Source organism: Bison bison, unplaced genomic scaffold, assembly GCF_000754665.1.
Source record: "Bison bison bison isolate TAMUID 2011002044 unplaced genomic scaffold, Bison_UMD1.0 scf7180017864040, whole genome shotgun sequence".
Classification (NCBI taxonomy): Eukaryota; Metazoa; Chordata; class Mammalia; order Artiodactyla; family Bovidae; genus Bison; species Bison bison.
In genome coordinates, this window is record NW_011494612.1 from 4321985 (window position 1) to 4330570 (window position 8586).

An 8586-nucleotide genomic window follows, 5' to 3' on the forward strand; every position below is an offset into this window, starting at 1 on the left:
AAATGAAATTAAAATTCCCTGTCCCACCTCCACAGTCCAGATTCCCACTTTCTAGGAATGACCACTTTCAGCTTTTTTAGCTGTTTCTTCTCAGGCTTACCTCCATAATTCTAAATAAGCTGTTCTTACTATTCCTAAAGTTTTTGAGTTTTATACTGTCTAAGAACTTCTCATATAGAAGATGACAGTTCATGCACACTCACACACTTTGTCTCCCCTTTCTCCTCTAAATATATTAATAGTTATATTGCAATTTCATCATTTTGGTTATTAATAGAGCATTTACATCGTTATTACTATGCCAATTTTATTCACAGCCGAGCCAAGTAATGTATTGTAATTTCCTTTCTTGAAATACTTTTTTTTTCTAGAATTCATAAGTGCCTCAAAAAAACTTTGCTTACTTTTTGTATTTATCTATGAACCACTCATTCATTATCAGATTTTCTCACTACACAATAAGGCTCTCTCAGTGCATTCAAACATTAGGAAGTGTGTCATTTTTCTATCATTTCTCACGCTGATGTGTTACACTGGATTGGAACACACTTGTCATTCTGGGGCTTCCTTCCCCCATCAGTCTCACATTTCCCTTTGCCCTCATTTCTTGAATTCTTTTTCTTTTTTTTTTCTTTGTTCTTGTGGTTTTATGCTTACTTTATTCGTTTACTTCACTTATTTTTTAGAGGTATCTTTTAAAAATATTTATTTATTTTGGCTGCAATTGGTCTTAGTTGCAACATGCAAGATCTAGTTCCCCCACCAGGGATAGAACCTGGGACCCCTGCATTGGGAATGCAGAGTCTCAGCCACTGGACCACCAGGGAAGTCCTCCATTGACTTCACTTTTAATGAAGGTTCAGGAAGATGCAGATACTAGTGAAAAATGATACGTTCCAATCTCAGTCTTGTAGAGTAAAGGTCATAGCAGCCTCTCAGAAACAGCATCTGCAAAACAAGACCCTGCATGGGTGCAACACCAATGACACACATAAAAGAAGCATCCCCTCCAGCTCTTGCTGACTCCAACCATCTGCATGATGGCTGACTCCACAATCAAACGTAGGGTCCTCTTACACTCTAGTAACACATTAATTTGAGGCTGCAAATATCACATTATATAAATCCTAACATCATTCTGTAAGTTTTGGAAAGCAGTTCTTAGTCATATGGGAAAGGAAGTGCTCACATGATTGTGGGTCATTCATCTCTAAGAACAAAAGCAGCCCCAGTGGGTTCTTAGCAGCCCCCAAGTGGGACATTTTGAGCAAAACCACACTGTAATGGATTGAGATACATGAAATGTGCTGAAATCTATGAGTTCATAAGGACACAAGAAATTAAAACCCCCCAAAACTCTTTGGTTATCTTTAGAGGATGCTCATCCTTCTGAAAACCAGTAAATAAAAGGAAAGAATCAAATATCCTGCCTTTTCTGAAAACAATAACATAAAGCTATATTTCAGGTCCAGCAACAGATAGAAACGGAGAGTTCCTTTTAAAAAAAAAAAAAGTATTTGGCTGCTCTGCTGGGTTCTAGTTGTGGCATGCAGGATCTCAGATCTTTATCACAGTATGTGGGATCTTTTTTGGTTGCAGTATGTGGGATCTAGTTCTTCGCAGTATGGGCCACCAAGACCTGGGCTTGATCCTTGAGTTGGGAAGATCCCCTGGAGAAGGGAATGGCTACCTACCTACTCCAGTATTCTTGCCTGGAGAATCCAATGGACAGAGGAGCCTGGTGGGCTACAGTCCATGGGCTTGCAAAGAGTTGGACACAACTTGGTGACTTTCACTTCATGTGTGGGATCTAATGCCCTGACCAGGGGTCAAATCTGGGCCCCCTGCATTGGGAACACAGAGTCTTAGCTACTGGAACACCAGGGAAGTCCTGAGAGTTCTTTTTAAAAAACATCCCCACTAATGTATGAGGAAGGAGTAAATAAGTGCAGCCCCTAAGGAAACAATGGATCCAGGCAATGATCATCAGAGGTTACTAAAATCAATTACTGAAAACTGATGGGGATCTTTGTAATGGAGTGGCTGTAATTGCTGAGTATGAGAATGTGTGCCAGGGTCAGTGATAGGGAGTGGTGGGGCCGTGGTAAATTCTATCTGAAATCATTTAAATTCAATGCCAGAGAGAGAAAGAGAGAATGAGAGAGTATGAACCAACACTAGAGACCAAACAGCATAGGCCTAGGCTATATCCTTAGCCTAAGTAGTGATCCCCACTGCAGACCTGAACCTATACTTGAGCCATATCTCAACTTTTTTCCAGAGGTATTAATTCAACTTTTGGCCATTTCTACCTCTTGGACAGTCAGTAGAGAATTCTAGCATCTAGTCAGAATGGATTAAACAATACTATGCTTATTGAACTGACAAAGCAAGAATTGGTAGGAAATGCCCTACCAGGAAAAAGGCAGTCCCTTGGGGAGTCTGTCTGTGTTGATTTAATGATAAAGAATCTGTACACCAAGGGTGTCAGCCAGACCGGAAATTCCTTCTGGTGGAGAGTCAGAAGTGCCCCAGTTGGACTGATAGGCTGTGGCCATATTGATTGGCTCCAAAGGGCATCCTTATACACATACAGGCAAAGGGCACATCTAAACTTTGCAGTCACCGGAGACTTTCCTGGCCTCTGAAAGGGAGTGGAAGGAAGTGGGTGAAGGGCCTAAGATAGTGGCACAAAACCTACCTCTTCTTTCCTCCCTGTGATCAATTGATTTTTATTCAATTTAAAGACAATTCTGAGATTCTTCCTAAATACTAGAGAAATGTCAAAAGTTGGTATAAATTATTTATTTTTTAAAAATGGGATTTTTGCTCTGTTTCAGGATCTTGACAAAAGGATTATTAATGTATTTGGTGGGTTAGCAGAAAGACTGATGGTATCAACTTTTGCACAGTCAAGAACAAACACTTCTTGAGAGTATGATATAAAGACCCATACCAACCCCTGTGGTAAGACAGACATAAGTAAGATGCAGTTTCCACTCTGCCAGGTCTTAAAATATAGATGAAAATCTGAGATTGTAAAATAACACTGTAAGACATAATGTGGTAAATGTAAATGACTGTGAAATTAGGAAAGGCAGAGATGGACAGACAAAGCTTCACAAAAGACCCGGGGATTGACTCTAGCTTTGAAGGGTGGTCTGAATTTCAGTAAGCGTTAAAGGGAGAGAACGCTTTATTCCCATCTAATTCTTCCATGGTATACTAGATGTTGTCAGGGCATGACTGTCTTCATTCCCTCTGAAGAAACTGCCTTGCCCAAAGGCTCTTCTAGGCAGTCATGTTTCAATGCCTTCGACCCCCATTCCAGCAGTTTAGGCAAGAGGTGGTCTCCTGTCACCCCCAGGGCAGTCTAACTACTACAGCCGGGCTTAGATAGACATTCTGAGCCCATGAAAGTCTTCTTTTTGATAATGTAAATGTAGGAACATAAAAGAGCTCAAGTTAAACAATGCCACGCGTGCTCAGTCGTGTCTGACTCTGTGACCCCATGGACTGTAACCTGCTAGGCTCCTTTGTCCATGGAATTTTCCAGGCAAGAATACTGAAGTGGTTTGCCATTCCTGACCCAGGGATGGAACTTGCTTGTCTCGGGTCTCCTGCGTTGGCAGGCGGATTCTCTACCACTAGCACCACCTAGGAAGCCCAAAAGGATGCCATATGTAAGTCAAAGTTACGAAGGAAAGAGGATGGTGCTCTCTTGGAGCACGAGAGCTTTCTGGTTCCAGTAACAGGTCTTCTTATAATCCTCCACCTCTAAGTGACTTGAAGTAAATGCAATGGATAACTGTTCCTTAACAAAATTATCTGATTAAATTCTATGGACAATACTATTTCAATGGAAATAGTAACAAACTTTTTTTTCTCTCTTAGCTCTGAGACTGTCTTGGTACAAATACCTTGAAAGTCATTTTAGTAATTATAAGGTGGACATTGGCCTTGCCTTTGTATGTGAGAGGATTTGACAAATGGTGTAAGTTAGTCAGAACTTCTGGTTTCTCTCTGTTTTACCTCCAACTTCTTTCCCACCCTCCTTTATTTCTTGTCTCATGGATGAAATAAGAGCAATGAGAGATTAGGTGGGAAATAAAATCAAACCAAGTGTAGAGTGAACCCACACCTGTGTCTGGATATAGCCTACAAATTTGCTTCTGAGCATCAAAGTACCTGAAGGGAAACCTGGTTAATAACAACCTTTTTAGTATTTGCGATAGAAGCAAAACAGTTGAAGCTCAACAGAAATTTCTCTCATGAGTCCTTATAAAGGGAATACCATTCGCAACCAGCAGATGACAGGTGGCTCTTACAAAAATCCTGCCAAGGAGGCGATCTCTCCTTGTTTCAAGTATGAAGACTTTGAATGGTTGATTTGATCCAAGGTGGGGGAAAAAATCTAAGGGGGAGAAGACATAACATGCCTAAGAAGAGTGAACGGCTTTCCAGTGCTCAAGGAAATCTTTGATGAATAGCATTCCTCACAACTGTATTTTGATAAGAATTAAAGGGCAGAGGACTTCCCTGTAGCTCAAACAGTAAAGAATCTGACTGCAATGAAGGAGATCAGGGTTCAAACCTTGGGTCGGGAAGATCCTCTGGAGAAGGGAATGGTAATCTGCTCCAGTATTCTTTCGTGGAGAATCCCATGGACAGAGAAGCCTGGTGGGCTACAGTCCATGGGGTCACAAAGAGTCAGATGTGACTGAGCGACTAACACATATAACATATAAAGATGCAGAGAGGGACTTCCCTGGTGGTGCATGGATAGAATCTGCTCAGCAATGCAGGGGACACGGGTTCAACCCTGGTCCAGGAAGATCCCACATGCCTGGAGCAACTAAGCCTGTGCACCACAACTACTAAGACCCACTCTAGAGCTTGCTAGCAGCAACGACTGAGCCTGCATGCTGCAACTACTGAAGCCTGTGAGCCTAGAACCTGTGCTCTAGAACCTGTGCAACAAGAAAAGCCACCGTAATGAGAAGCCTGTGCACTGTGACGAAGAGTAGTCCCTGCTAGCTGCAAATAGAGAAAACCCCACGCAAAGCAACAAAGACCTGCTGCTGCTGCTAAGTCGCTTCAGTCGTGTCCGACTCTGTGCGACCCCATAGACGGCAGCCCACCAGGCTCCGCCATCCCCCGCCATCCCTGGGATTCTCCAGGCAAGAACAAAGACCTAGCACGGTAAAAAATTTAAAAAAAAAATTAAGAAAAAGGGGAGGTGGCAGAGAGACTGTATCCTTTAGGATAGAAATTGTATACAGCTGACAACAGCAGATGTGTATTTCTGACATTTTGGTGTTCTGGGCAGTCAATGGTGTTAGTGTCATAGTTGGCATCACTTTCTGGAAGCAAGGGACCAAACTTGGGAGAGGGGAAACCAGAGATCTTCCAGTTTAGGTGAAGTTCTCAGTTCAATGTCTGAGCAGATGTGGGGGTGCTGATGATGTCATAGAGGCCTGTTGGAGACTGGACTCACTTCCTTTTGGGCTGACTGTGGACTCTGCAGTGTATACTTGGTGGAAGGCCTTAGGAGCCTGCAGCAGTGTGGGTAATTGTTTACAGCTAAGTAATTTGGTAACATTTCTTGGCAAGTTGTTATCCATTTTCTTACAATTATGCTAATACAATGTTTGTCTATTTTTAAATGTGTAAAACATACTGAATGCCTGGCCCTTGTCCATCCAGGAGAAAGCAACAGAAGCACATGAGGAAAATATTATGCAGAGCTTCTTTTCGACAAACTGATTTATTTAAAAATCAACAAAGTGGCTGATGGAACTTTAGGGTAGTAATTTCACATTTATATTGCCCTTTAATGAGCCCATGTGGTTTCTTTAAAATCTATATTACCTGTGTAAAGAAAACCTATTCATTAGGAGCCCAGTCTCTGATTTCAGTAACAGAGAAAATATTCATATCCCACAGAGACCAATTCTAGTGAGCTTTAAAATTCAAGATATTTAACTTTAAGAATATAAGACTTTATTATCAACACTTATTTCCCATGCTGTCAGCTGAAAGAATATGTTGACCACCTATTGTAACTAGTTTAACTGGTAAATGATTGAGACATTAATGGGTAAAACAACAGAGTTGTTAATATTTTTCCTAGGAAAATAACTTTCATACTTATATTAGGCATATTTGCAAATAACCATCTTACTGTCTGAGGTTTTAGTATAGAACTTTATAATTAATTTATAAATAAAAATGTATATGTCAATTCCAATTGGCTAAGTCTATATTTTTATGTTAAATCATACAAGTAGAAAGTTTAATTGGCCTAATTAATTATCACCAACTTCTCTGACTCGGCTTTTTGGGTCAGGCTAAGACTAAGTTGTTGACAAGTCTATGGTTTGGATCCCACTCCTGATCCACTCAGTAATCATCCTTAATTTTTTTGTTTTTGGTTGCCCCACTAGGCATGTGGGATCCCAGTTTCCTAGTTTCCCAACCAGGGGTCAAACTGGCACCTCCTGCAGTGGATGTGCAGAGTCTAAACCACTGGACCGCCCCCTGCGAAGTCCCGTGATCATCCATCCTTTGTTCAAAGAAAAGTCCGGGATCACAGTAAGGGAGCGTGAGCAGGGTGGTCTCTGTCGTAAGAGGATGGAGGAGTTGCATGCATCATGATCGATGTATTTCACATTAGAACGGTTCAGTCTTTCTGTATTATTAACAACATTGATACACAACCTTATTATACACTTGTCCATGTTTTGCACTTGTCTATTAACTTAGGATGAATTTCCAGAAGAGTAACTGTTGAGTCAATGGGTATAAAATTTTTTAATTTTGCTACCTATCTTGTCTCATTTTTACGATTATATTTCTCTTGTTCCCTTAATATTTCAATTACTGAGCACTGAGAATATAATACTCCCTCTCTTCATGTGTGTAAACATTTAAGAAATAAAAGTTTCACTTCTGTAATTAACTCACAAATATGGTTGAGTCTTACAACCTTGTGCTTTTCCTTTTTTTTTTCCTATGAAACTGTTTTTGAAAGAATTTTAATATTATTTTGGGAAATATTCCTATTTCTAGAATTTTTTTTTTTTTTTTACTTCAGGAAAAGTTAAGACAGCTTGACTGCTGCCAGGGAGATTACAATCCAAGAAAGAAGGAAAGATAAAATTCCAGGTGCTCTTTTTCACTTAATTTGGCAAATTTTGTAAAAGAATAATTTTTAAAAAACCCAAACTGGTCTCAGCATGGTGGAACAGCTGACAAAGTTTGAAAAGTTGAGCCTGGCTCTTTTCTCAGGGAAGACTCTGCCCTGCCTGCCCAAGCGGCTGGTCTGAGGGATCCTGTTTCTGTGGGCATCCCTGGTCACAGTTTAGGGAGGAGAATTCTCCCTGTGCTTGTCTTTATACTGCTCGTGGTGTAGAGCTTCTCAGATTGAGAGAGCAGAGGAGCACCTGGGCATTTATGCAAAGTAGCGATTTCTGTGCTCCAATCTCTGAGGTAGTCTAACTACGTAGTTCCAGGACCCAGGGAACTATTGGTTTAAAAAGTTCCTCAGATAACTGGCCCAGGTGCTTGATAAACCACACTTTGAGAAATATTGCTTCAGGGACTTAATGGGTACTTTTGGGGTGAGAGGAAATGAAAATTAAAAGTTTTCTATTTAAAAAGAGTGTGTTCTATTTTTAAAAATGGTTATGCTACTCTTTGTTTTAGTAAGTCAGTTCTGGGTCTTATCAAGCAACTTTCTTAAAGAGTGTATTGAACCCTGTCTCTCCAATACTTTGCAAACAAGAATGGCAATTGTGCTAAGTCAGTTTTGTCTGACTCTTTGTGGCCCTATGGGACCGTAGCCCAGCTGGGTCCTCTGTCCATGGGATTCTCCAGGCTAGAATGCTGGAGTGAATTGCCATGCCCTGCTCCAAGAGATCTCCCAACCCCAGGATCAGTCCTGCATTGACAGATGGGTTCTTTACCACTGGCACACCTGGGAAGCCCAAGAATGCAATTGGCCCTTGCTTTTTCCTATTATCCATCCTATTTAATTTACGCCTCTGTCCCATAGTCTTCCATTCCTGAATCCTCTGGTTCTCCCTCTGGACCATGCCAGAATCCACCGAGGAGCTCTACAGTTTCTCCTGCTCCTTCTTTAGGAATTAGTATTTCGAAAGACTAGTCACAGGTCAAGGAGTATGCGGGAAGGTCATTTGGCTGTCTGCCAGGAGAGGACCCGGCTGATGTTATCTGGACTAATTAGAGCCTGGCTCTTTGCCTTGAAGGTTCAGATATTTGATTTTGTCAACAAACAAGAGTGGATTTGGTCTGGGAGCAGGCAGGTTCACTTTAACCAAAGTCACAGCTGGTACACACAACCAGCCTGCCGCATATGTGTTTACAGTTAGAAAGGAACTGGAATATTTGCACTCCAGTGCTTTGGGAAGTCCAATCATAATCAGAATTTGCTTCCTGGGTAAGAAATCAGAATAAAGGAGGTTCAATACATAATTAGCTTTCTGGGTACCTTAAGGCTGGTGCATTCATTGCCACAACTGGGATAGCCTTGCTAATCTTGCTGCCTGGATAGCTTACGGAGGG